Raw genomic sequence first — 12,610 nt, 5'->3', positions numbered from 1 at the left:
CCAGTTTTATATTTGTACTTTCTAAATATCACATGTCCTTCACATTAAGCCTTCTTGGTTGGGTGCTTGCTTAGTTTTATTTGGCTATTACCTGCTTCATTTTATATGCGCTTCTTCAGGCAAAGTATTTTGCATCATTCCGCTGAAGAGTTACAGTGCTATTCAGTGGATGCTTATGTCCTAAAATTCAGTGTAATAAAGAGCATATTAGAGTATAAACATTGCTCATCCATGGTCTTACAGAAGAGTTAACTGTAATACACTTAAAGACACTCTCTGCTGAAAAATACAGCTTCTCTTCCTTTCTAAAATAAGCCAAGTACTATTCAGAATTATTAATGCATTCATATCTAGGACCAACAATATTGGTTTAATATTGTACGTAAGGAAAGATTTTCATAAAGTGTACTTTGATGTAATGGAAAAATAGTTAGGAAGAATGGGCCCTATATGGGTATGAATATATATGAAAAAGATATTTCAGTTTGGGGAAAATACAGTAGGTTGAGAGAAATAATATTATTTTACAATTCCTAGCTTTGCCGTTATGAGCTTGCTGGGTTATTTTCAATGGTATGGTATATTAGGGGAGGAGAAAAAAAGCCAGCAGTTCTGAAGTATTAGATGCATACATCAGGTTAAAAAGTAAAATGAGTTTACGTAAGTGAACACTGAGATTAAGGTTATTGTTTGGTAGAAGAAATACTTGACCATGCCAAGGAGATTCTTTTGTTTAATATTTATTGGAGGGGAAAAAAAATCCAGAATAGCATTCATAATCCAGTTAGCAAGTTAAGACTGGTCCTTCAGTGAAATCTCTTCGAGCCAGGAGTAATTATTCTCTGTTCAAATGGAAAAGGGGAAAAAAGGATTTGGTAATAGAAACTAGATTTGAAGTTAAAAATCAGTCCACAATAGCTGCTTTTAACAAACAGCTATTTAATATGAACCCCATAAAATATCAGAAAATGGAATAATAATCAACCTGCAAGTATGTTTTTGTCATCTCTGAGCCCCAGCAATTAACAGAATATAGGCTCAGCTCAGTTAGATATTGGATACCTTTACCCCAGTTAAAGGCAGGGAGCCTTACTCAGACTGATGCCCATGTAGACTGATGCAAAAACTCACACAGACTTGCATCAGTTCTGGATTAGGCCCAGTAAAAACTGAGAGTGCTCAGTGGCTTTGGGGAACAGGTGCTGTTGCGAAGGGCATTTTGCTACATAGACTTTAAAGAAAACACCAAAGACTTACGCCACGACTTCAGGTCAGAAATGCTTTCATTTTATAGTGATACTGCATTTGCTGTACTGAATGGTTTCTGGTACGGGAAACTCAGCTCTCTGGCAGTGTACAAAAGAAAATATAAAATTCTCGTGGAGAAATTGTAAAGTATCTTTTCAGAATCTTATACAGGTATGTTGCGTTTGTGTAAAATTTGGAGGCAGATTTGAACTGTGGTACTACATGTCAGAGAAGGTTAATCAGATTATGCGTATATAATATTATGGTCTTTAAGAATAGCTTTACTATGTAATCTGTTCTATTAAATAAATACGTGTAAACTTTCTCGGCTTACTGGTTCAGCAGATATAGTGATAATGTGACTTCAGCTCCTGTATGTGCAGTATCAACTGCACAAAAAATGATCAGAAGTAATTTTAATGTGTTATAATAAAGCCTTTGGTCTGACAAAATGATTTTTTCTTCCCAGGCTAACTGGTTAAATAAGTTCTTTCAGGATGCTTGCGCACGATTCTTCTTCATAGGCTGAAGTGTATCTTGTGATCTTAAGATAGATGCTTTAACTTTATAGCAGTGTAATTGTGAAGAGTTTTATCTTGTGGTAAAATATATCAGAAACGCAATGCTAGGGTAGATACTCACACTGTCAGCTATGCAATTAAAACCAAACCCCTAAACATTTGGAGGTTACAGAGGCTTTAAAGAGTACTGTTGTAAAAATGTGCCACTTTAACAACCTTTCCATAGTTCTAAAACTGATTAATTACTATGTCTTATAAAACCTGATTTATTTCAGACTTTTTTCATACCAAGCACTACCATTATGAAGCTCTCCTTATAATTGAGATTAATGTTTCTGAGTGAAGAAGTGGTTTGGAGGGCTGCATCCATTTTGAGTGCTGTTCTAATCAATTTTAGATACAGCATTTCACAATGTATCAGTCTGCATCCGAACCTGCCTTATTATGTGGAGTTAACTTGTTAGTGATTGATAGCAAGCCTCCTCCATCTCCAGAGGTGATTCGTTTCAAAACAAGTGTTATGGTTTCCAAGAATATGAGTACGGGGTCAGGCGACTCAGGTGCCCTTTCTGTGGCCTGACTGAAGCTTGACAGAATAGTTAGGAAAAAAAATGGTGGTGTGCTTTCTGAGGGGGGAGAGCCCCCATACAAAAACCAAAATCCCCAAGTCCAAACAAAAAACCCAAACCCTTTCACCTGTATTGAATGGTGCTCCTTAAGCTATGGTACTGGTCTTTATGCACAGTCTGCAGTGATAGGTACAATGCACAGATAGCGTCTTTATGCATCACTACATACTGTATCAATGCATGTCTGCTAGATCATTGTGAAGAATAGCTTTAGTGTTTTGAACCAAAACTCATGAGGCTGGTTTCAGATGACAGGCTGTATATCTACTGCCTATTGTCTGTGTAGGTAATGAAAGATGTGCTGATTCTTTTTTAAATTGGTCTTTTTTTCCTCTCTTAAAAGCAGCAAGGACAGTGCTTGTTCTGATATCTACTGTAATATTTGCACATTCCCTCTGTGTACCTCTGGTCAGCTTCTCCACTGTTTCATGCTTAACCAACAGTATATGGTCACATGCTACTGCTGAGTGTGATGCATAAATATTTAAAGTTTAGGAAAAAACGATTTCTTCATAAAAATAAATTTAAAAGGCCAAATATAAATAAAAAAACCCCAAACAAAAAGAAACCTCTGAAAATAGTACACACAGTTCTAAGAATAGTCATGTGTGTGGGTCTACTATCAGGATAGTGATTTCAATCTAAACTGTAGTTATTTAAGTATTTCTTGCAAGACATGCTAATTGCATTTGGTAGCTTTTTTTAAGTTTGCATATTGAACTAATTAAATCAGTCTTTTAGTTTAAGTGTGTATGTAAACAGTATACAGAATGCTGCAGCTGACGTATTCCATAAAAATATTTCTGGTCTTATGCAGATCAGAAGCTAATAAAATTACAAAATGCTTACAAATACCAGGCTATAAGTGCTCCACATCACTTTAGCTCAGTCTTGTGCTGTGGAAGAAATGTTGTCAGTATAGGTTACTTTTAATATTGTCACCAAAATAGCTGCTTCTGAACTAATGCAAAAGGAATGTCTTTTAAACATATAATAAAATAGAGGATACAAGATAAACTGTACCTCTGATTACCTTCTTAGATGGAGGTCTGTCCGTATGGTACATACTTTGATCCTACAATGTATATACTTTTGTTGTAAAGTACTTTTTAGGCAAAGGTGATGCTTGAATGACCCATTAGGAAAGTAGTTTAAACATGGAACTGTTTTGTGCTGACATATGCTGTGGGTCTTGAGAAGGGGAGGATATGCTTTTCTAATTTAGACTGCAATCCAGAATACAGGTTGAAGCCTCGCTGACCTAATTATTTTAAATTTTGCAACTTGTGTCTGTGTAACAGATTGAGGTTGTTGATACATGATGTGTGTGTTTGTGTCTGCAGAAAAGTTAATTGTAAACATTAGTGCCTAGAAATACAGAAAGCAAAACGGTAAATTAGAAATTGGGAAGTGCTGTGCAAAATTCAGTACTGATTAACGTACCCTGCAAATCCACTCAAATCAGCAAATTATCTGGATTGCAAGGTACTACTGAACTTGGAGGCTCTACTATCTCTTTGTATTCAATTTTTTTTTTCATGTATTAAATGTGTATTACTATAACGTAGCAACTTTGGTTTTACTTTAGGCTTTCATGAATGCAAATGCAATCCGCATGTATAAAAGGAAACAAAACTAATTTTCAACATGTGAAAAGATAATGTTAAATTATTGCGGTTAACTTTCCTGGCTTTTATTTTTTAAGACACATCTAAATATTTAAAATGAGAATCTTAATGTATGTTAGCTATGGATTATAATTATGTAATAAGAGTCTCTGTGTTTCTTTTTATTTTTTTACTAATTTTTTATTATTATTTTTATTTTTATTTCTTTCCCCTGGCAAAACACTGGAATGATTGCAGAATTCTTTAGTGCAGAACAGGTTTACCAACTTCGTTAACTCTTTCAAGGAATTTATTTTAAAAGGAAGGGCATATCTTTCCATAATGTCAGTTGAAATATCTGTATTCCTTTACTTTGTATTTTTGTATTTGAATTACTGAAGTGTAAAATAGCAATTTACAAAAAATATTAAGGTACTACAACATGATTTTTTCCTGTGACAGCATAAGAAAATGTTTAGAAAAGCAACAAATATTATCATAAAAGCTCTGTTGGTGTTGAATTTGGAATGTCTTGTATTGAAATCAATAGTGCTGTTAGTCTTAGTTTCCAGCATTGTGCTGAATTTCTAGTAGTATTTTTTACAGCAGATAAACTGACATACAAAGTAACTTGTGTCTTATTTACTTATTTGAGCCCTGACAATTTTTAGTGTCTTAAAACTGTCAGTGGTAAAATTGGTGAACTACAGATTTAAAGTTTTTTCTTGGCAGGAATTGTAATAGAAAGCTACATGGTAGAATTTTTTAGAGGGGAATAGAAACTAATCAGCACATGATTTATTATAACACAACATTTTCCTAAATGATAGAAGCCCTTGATACACTTTGTCTGGGTCATGGAGTGGGTGACTGTGTAGTGGTTGAAGAAATCATCATTGCTTATAAGTGTTACTTTGGATTAGCAAATGAAAGACTGCATGTCCTTCAAAGGCCTCATCCATTCTCATTATAAGTCCTTGAACATTTATCTGACCTTTTAAAGAAATCCTACAGAAACTTTATGCTTAAGAGTGCTACATAAATAAACTGACCACCACTTGTCTCAAGAAGCTTGTAATCTAATGGCAGGAGCAATAATATATCCTTTAACACAAAAATAGAAAATGTTACATGCCACAGCAAATTGTTTGTTTATTTAAAAATCTCTTTTCCTAGTGATGTGATGCTTATGCAACTAGTGAGTGCTGAGCAGCTTTGTAAAAGTTAGTGTCACAGTAATCTGACAAAAATCTGAAGCCAAATTTTACTTCTGATATTTTTTTTCTTTCATCTTTTCATCTTTCCTCTCACCTTTCAAGGTCTAAACATTCAGAAAGCTTGGATAGGTGAAGTAGTTTTGTTTTCATGACAGAGCATGAACGTTTGTGGAGCTAGAACATGCCCAGTTAACACAAATCAGCATAGTTCCACTCACCTCAGTGAAGATATTGTCATTTAACTTGCAGATGGTGAAGTGTAGAACTTATGTTCAGGAAACATTTTCAATATAGATTTCACTTAATCTCTTCTTTTTTTTGTGAACAGTTTGTCTTCCCTGTTATAAAATGCATTGCTAACTTGAATAGGCTTTGGTGTCCCTAAAAAGCACCATGGCTCATATGCTATTTTTCTATTAAAAAAAAAAAAAGAACAAACCCAAAAACATTGTTAGTGAACTTAGCAAAGCAGAAAATAATTCATGTTATCAAACCAATTTTTCTTAGACATTTTTTGTTCATTTTACTGAGTGTATTAAGTACTTGATGTCTCCCTGCTCCCCTTGAAAAATATTCTTGATTTTGATGTCAAAAGGTTGAGTGGCATTGTCCAAACCTATGCAACTGGAAATGAGGAAAGATTGATATTCCAACAAATCAGCTGGTTGAAATTTTGATTACGAGTTGTGAGTGTTTATGTATTGGTTTAGCAGCAAAGGGAAAGTCATTGGAAGTCTTAACATTCAGGCAGCAGTTGCTATTCTGCCCTTTGTTCACAGTTGTTCCCATTTTGGAAGGCATAAAAGTTAAATTTTTAAAGTAATGTTGGAACTTGAGAAATATTGGGTCTCCATAAATGCTTGTCTGAGCTTAGACCAAACAAATAAACATAGTCAGGACTGCTGGGGAGTCCTAGCTTGCATTTTGGTAAGTCAGACTGGTAGGCATTTAAATTTGATTTCCCTTCATCTGTAACTAGGTAGAAAATTAACACTTTAGGCAACAGAGAGCCCTTTAGCATAGTGGTTTCTTACTTTTGTTTGATGCCTGATTTAAGAGATGATTGTATGAGTGAGATTGTATAGGCAGTAGGAGGGATTCTTTTTCGTAGATTGTTTTTCTGCTTGCAGTGGTAATACACACACCATTTTTAATTGTCTAATATTCAAAAGTAATAATTTGATTTTGTTATAAATTCCTGGCAGAGGAATGAAAAAAATCATGGCAGATTTAAAAAAAATATATATATGTGTGTGGGCATGTGTGCATTGACCATTCAGTACAGTTTGACTTGGTAAGCACTACAGTATAAAGCTTGACTTGTGAGCACTACAGTATAAAATTATAGGAGGATTGCTCCCCCTCCTTTCCCTTCCCTCCCTGGTTTGTCTGATAATTGCAGAAGTGTGTGATTTCAGCAGAGGCCAGTACACTGGAAGGCAGATATGCATGTCACCTTTCAGAAAGTTTTTCAGTCATTTGAGTATTATTAGACCATGAAAAAAGACCCACCTTGTAATGAAATATTCATGTTTGTGGCCTCTTTTCATCTTTCATGTATTTCTTGCAGTCAATAAGAGGTAGCAATCTATCTAAATGTTTGATAACCCAGAAATACATTTATGAATGACTGTGCTCTACAGGAAACTTAGAAGTAGTAAGTGATCAGAAAAGCTGGGGATTTATTTTCTCTTTTGGGTGAAGAATATTTTAGGGTGAAAATGAAATATCAACTCTTACTTAGCATGAAATAGTTACAATTACATTTAGAAATGTGTTAAGTTTCTTGAAAATGCATGGCCACTTATTCTTTTGATAATTTTATGTTAATTGTAGAATGATACAGGGTTAATGATACGAAATGTTAGCACTTCTAATGATATGTTTAAGGACAGTGCAGCCATTAAATTCAGTAAACTGAGTATGTGTGCCTCATAAATAAATGCTGAATTATAATACAAAACACACCATGACCAAATTAATTAGTATGTTTAATCTAGTGAATTCCAGCTAGGCTGCATACAGTGTGGACATGTATTTAATTTCTAAATTTAATATTAGCTACATAAGTCAACTCTACTTATTCAGTGCAGAATTAGGAATAGAAAATTCTTCTTTACTTTTACATTAATGTTTTGGGGTTTGTTTTTTTTTTTTTTTTTTTCTTAAACAGGCTGTTTTAACTCTGTTAGGGATTTTAAATATTCTCATGAAAAAAGGGATGGGAGTGATGGTGTTTCCCCCCTTCCTGATCTCCCCACTCTTCTCAGAATAGTTCATTTTCAGGAGGTAGAATTCCTGAGGTCTAAAATAACAAATTCTTAATAACAAATTCAGTCAAAATGGCAACACTCATTCAAATTCATTCAACACTCTAGGACACACTATTTTGTATTTGCTTATTTGATGCAAATGTTTCTGTTTTTTTTTTTTTTTCTGTGTGATCGTTATTGTATCAGTTTTTATTTATGCAGGGAGAGTTAAAATGCCAGTAGAATCATCTTTATTTGTTTTTTGAAGAAAAGCAGAAAATACAAGTCTATTTTTTTTTTTAACCCCTGAGTACCTCAGATTTTATTCTTAAATTACAAGAATTCTGTGTTTAGCAGGTGAGCTCTAGGGCATACAGTATTTTTTGAACTCAGCTTCACACTTCAGTGTAAATTCAGGACAGAAATAGGAAATTGGGTGGTTTTGATGAGTTTGAGTCTAATTCTGCAAATCTCTAAATAGTCTATTCAGTTGGTAGTGCAAGGTACTTCAATGAGATTGTGTAGTGAACAGGCATTGTGCCTGTGATCAGTGGAATATAGGCTCAGGCTCACTGCTTTCAGAGGATAGGATGTTTAAGATGAAGAGACTTTGAGAATAACCAGAATGTTGTTTTTTTTTGTTTTGTTTTGTCATTTTTTCAAACACATCCCCCTACCCTCCTCCCTTGATAGAGTATTATCCACCCCACCCATAACCTAAGTCTACCTTTGCATTGTGTTTTTATTTCGGTAAGTACTTGACTAGAAATGACCATGAACCATTCAGGTTTTTTATGGAGAGACCATAAAGCACTGAGCAGTCTGACTGCACTCTGCTTCTCAGTGAAATCTGAAATATATTTAAGGTTTGTATTTAATTTCCAACCCACACTCCAGCATTTCCAATAAGCAAGTCCAATGACTGTTTATTTGCTGGGCCACACAAAACAGCACGTTTGTCCAAAAGGGAGCATGATGAGGTTATGCTTATACTACCGTATTAAACACTGTGCTGTAACTTTCCCACATGCTGGGACACTATCGTTTATATGGCTTAACACTTGAAAAGCATCGATACAGCATTTTGATCTATCTGTACCGATTCATGTTCCTCCAAACAATGCTTGGGCACGGTTCTGCAGTTGAGACCAGGGAAATGTTCTTGGGACCATTCCCAATAAGTGCTTTGCTTCAAGCTTCCTGATTTAAAGGTTAGAACTTTTTACTAGCGAGGATCTGATTTAATTTGACCTGCTTTAGGCAGGGTTTTGGACAAGATGACCTTCAGAAGTCCTTTCCAGCTTAAATTAGCCTATGGTTCCCTGCCTGCTGGCTGCACATTTTGCAGTCCTTCTCGGGGATGTTGAATTTACTAGTTGGGCATCAAATCTGAGTTCAGTATTATTTGATTCCGTTGACCGCATTTGCAAGAATAGTTCAATTAGATTGGCTCAGAATTCAAATAATCATATTCCTGTTTTAATCAGCTTTAATGAGCTGATGTTACTGTTTTATAACCTGTTGTAGGGGTAATCTTTATCTACCCTGCTTGTATAAGATAGTACCTATTAAGTTATCAAGAGGATCTGTGGGAGTGGACAAGCGCAATGAGGACCCTATATGTTAGATACCTCAAGGTACTTCTTGAAAAGAGATATTTTATTTTTGGAAGTTAGATCTTTCTTTAATGTGTTAATCATGAGAACTGTATTATAAAGTCTTTCTTTCAGCACTTGTTTTCAAACTCTAGAATCGTTGTTAGGTGCAGCAAGTTGCCCTGCACTAGAAACTTAGTAAAATTTATTCAAATATTAAGAAAGAAAAAAACAGCCCCTAGCTTAATTTTAGTACACACACATGCTAATTATTACACAATACTAACCTGACATAATTTATGTTTACTGGTTTATATTAAGTGCACAATAGCTAGCACTGTTATTTATTGGTAACATCTTGTGTGGAACCCAGATTAACAGCTTTTTGCAGAGATTTTTATTATGAGACGGGATTAAAGATGGTATTAACTGATTTAAATAATCTCAAAGGGTTTTTTTTTTTCTGGAGTTTTTTTTTTTAAATAAAATTCTATTTTCTATGGGCTTTGTTGCAGGATGGACAAGAGTAATACATTACAAAGAAGTTTTTTAACATGAATGAAATAAGTATGAAAATTTAAAGAATTGTCACTGTCAACTTTTTGGATGTGAAGAGATTCTGTTTACATGTAGCATGTAATGCCTAAACCGAAGCTATATCAGCAGATATCACATTGATGTAAAACAACTTACAGTCTATAAATTGGACTTTAAAACGTTTACTTAACATGGAATTGAACAACAATTAGGTACCTGAACTGTAAATGGTGTGGTCTGCAGTCCACTGAGGGCAAGCAGTTAACTGAAACCTGAAGGCAGGTGCCTTATGAAGCACTTTTTCTGTAGCGCTTCAGTTTCATACCCACTCAATGGAGAAAAATAAATGAAACAGTCTACAATGGATCGTGTCTCCCTGAGGTTAGGCACCCGTACGGGCTATCTTTGTGAAGGTCTTTTAGGCATGTCATGACCTATTCTCCATTGCTTTGAAAGTTGGACACTCACTGCAGTACTGCTGCTTTGTGAGACACCTAAAGCGTAGGCTCAGTTTACTGATCTAAGTTAAACAGACTGGATTTCATACGTACTACCACAACCAAATCTGCATCAACAGCTATGAGAACATTGTAAAAATAGTGTGGATGCTAAGGCTTTCTTTATCTGGAACTGAAATAATTATTTCCACTTGTACTTTTTTAACCTTATAATTGAAATCACATTGTAGATATTTCCAAACTGTTATTTCATCATCAGTTTCTAGGTTGAATATTGTTCCTGGGTCTAAATAAGACCTTGACTTCTCCATTAACGTACACAGGCTGCACATTAGAAACAAATGTTGCTGCAAATATGGAGAAGCTTTCATACTTATTTTTTTAAGCTATGGCTTAGATTAATATTGTTTTGGGGGGGGGGGGGGAATGTTTCAACATTATTTCATTATAAACAGATTAACTGGTAAGCACTGTATCCACTGCTGTTTTGAATATTTTTGTGAAATGCAATTCAAATAATTTTAAATTAGAAAATGCAGAAATTGGGTTCAGTGCAGGTAACTATTAGAACTCTTCTAGCTCATCAGTATTTTCAAAAATGTCAGTAGGCAATGGCTGTAGACTTCCCTCCCCCCCATAAAAATGCTGGTAATGTTAGTTTAATTTCATATCCTAGAAGTCAAAAGTACTAGGGATTCTGAAAGGTTCGTCTTAATATTTCTTCTTCCTTCTTTACTGTGCCATTCGCGTGGCCGTTCTACTCAGCCCTGTTACATTTCTCCCTGATGGCTGAAAACTGCTGTTAGATACCAATTTCTGCTTCCAGAAGATGGGTTATACGATGTTTGTGTGACAAGCACAGGAACTGCTTGTTCTTTCATCTTCTCTATGGTGGTTCATAACTGTCTTAAAAAACAGTAAGGCTTTGGTTTGATTAACATTTTAAGCTTTCATAAGCTGCTAGTACTTGCCCTAAAAATAAAAAATAGCCAGTCTGCACTGTTTACAGCCTGCCCTCCACTCCTTTACCCACTCCCTTGTATAAGTTCAGCTGATTGCTTGGCCATATACTGAAATCAGAGCTGTGGTACAGCTGAAAAATAACCATTCAGAATTTTCTTTTTTTTGGGGGGGGGGGGGGGGGGGGGGACGGGGTGGGGTGGAGCAGGTGGGAGGTGGGGTTTGTGGTAGCTGGCTCACTGACCCAGTTTAGCAGACACCCACAGCGTAATGTTAGGAGCAGGGCAAGAAGAAAAAAAGGATAGGACTGCCTTTTCAGTTTATTATTTTGAAAAAGGGAGTAATACACCACCTACATTTTCCTGGCTTATTAAATTAGAAACACCTAGAGGAGGAAAGGAGTTCCTAGAAATGGGTTTGCAGCTTATGTTTTCCTCTCTGTGAATTGCTTTGTTTAGTACTCAGCATCACAGTAGAAAACTTTTGGGACTAGGCTAACCAAGAGAAACCACAAGTAAAAAAGAGGAAATTGAAGTACAAGACTGCCTTTTTCTCTCCCCCTCTCCTCCTTACCCCCCCAATAACTGCATGTGTTCATGCACTTAATAGGGTCATGTGTGGGGTTTAGTATATTTTGTTTGGTTTTTTTTTTTTCCCTCATATATAACAATTTTGTAGAAGGAAAAGCAATGATACTGAGATTCCCTTGCTCTTTAACAGAATTGTAGTCATTCTCCAGGAGTTCAACCAGCACCGGAAGGGATGTCACGGCAATTGGCACTTGTTCACAGAGGACATAAGAGGGGCCTGATTTCTCTAGACCATGCATTTCTGTATTTAAGATATCGTAAAAGAAAAAAATCTGTATTCTTTTTTAAAAAACCCAGATTAGTATAGTGTCAATGTTTATGTTGGTGGCTTGTACCTCTCACAAGTTTTCAAGGAAAGAGAAATCTGGAATTGATTATTTTGCCTGAAAAACAAACCTGAAAGAAAACTGTATTTTATAACGTGGCTATCCCCAAACTCTTTTTTGGTGGTTTAGAGCTGGGCTTCAGGGTTGTAAAGAGAGGAGATGCAGCTATTTATGTAGCTTTTCCCTCTGCCCACCCATTTCTCGTTTCAGACATGGATATATAAGGGTTCACAGGGGTTTTCATACTTTAACCCTACCCTTTAGTACCACCTGATGTGACAGCAGGCAATTCTGCATCCTGTGATGGACTTACAGTTATGCCTTGTGCAGCCTTGCTGTTTTGAGGTGGCACAGTTCAGTTCCTGTTTTTGCCTGCAGAAGGTCACCATCACTTTGCTAGGTATAGGTTATGATGCTGATGCTTTTATTTTTCCTGTTGAGGTGGTTCTGCTTCCCATGAACTTAAAGATTCATTGGATCAGAAAAGGGCAAAGAAGGGGGGGATGTGTCTCTTTACCCTGATGCTTAATGCATGTATCTGAGAAGGGGAAAACTTGCAGCTGCCTTTAATCTTCCAGAACTGTCTTTTGGTGCCACAGTACGGTTGCTAGTGCTGGCACGCAAGAGGAAGGAATCGGTAGCTGAAGCTGTGAATAAGAAATTAGTAAGA

At 35.8% G+C, this 12,610-nt stretch overlaps 1 protein-coding gene across 2 annotated transcripts in view; it reads left to right on the top strand.

Annotated features, from left to right (window-relative positions):
- The window catches only part of TENM3 (teneurin transmembrane protein 3), an 830,895-nt gene that overhangs the window by 417,367 nt on the left and 400,918 nt on the right, over nt 1-12,610 (top strand). The window lies entirely within an intron of this gene.

This window comes from Pezoporus wallicus, unplaced genomic scaffold (assembly GCF_028554395.1).
Source record: "Pezoporus wallicus isolate ANWC-B61680 ecotype Strahan unplaced genomic scaffold, APGP_CSIRO_Pwel_v1 contig_5552, whole genome shotgun sequence".
In the NCBI taxonomy this organism is placed as follows: Eukaryota; Metazoa; Chordata; class Aves; order Psittaciformes; family Psittacidae; genus Pezoporus; species Pezoporus wallicus.
The sequence above is the reverse complement of the archived record's forward strand: the minus strand, read 5'-3'. Positions and strand labels throughout refer to the sequence as shown.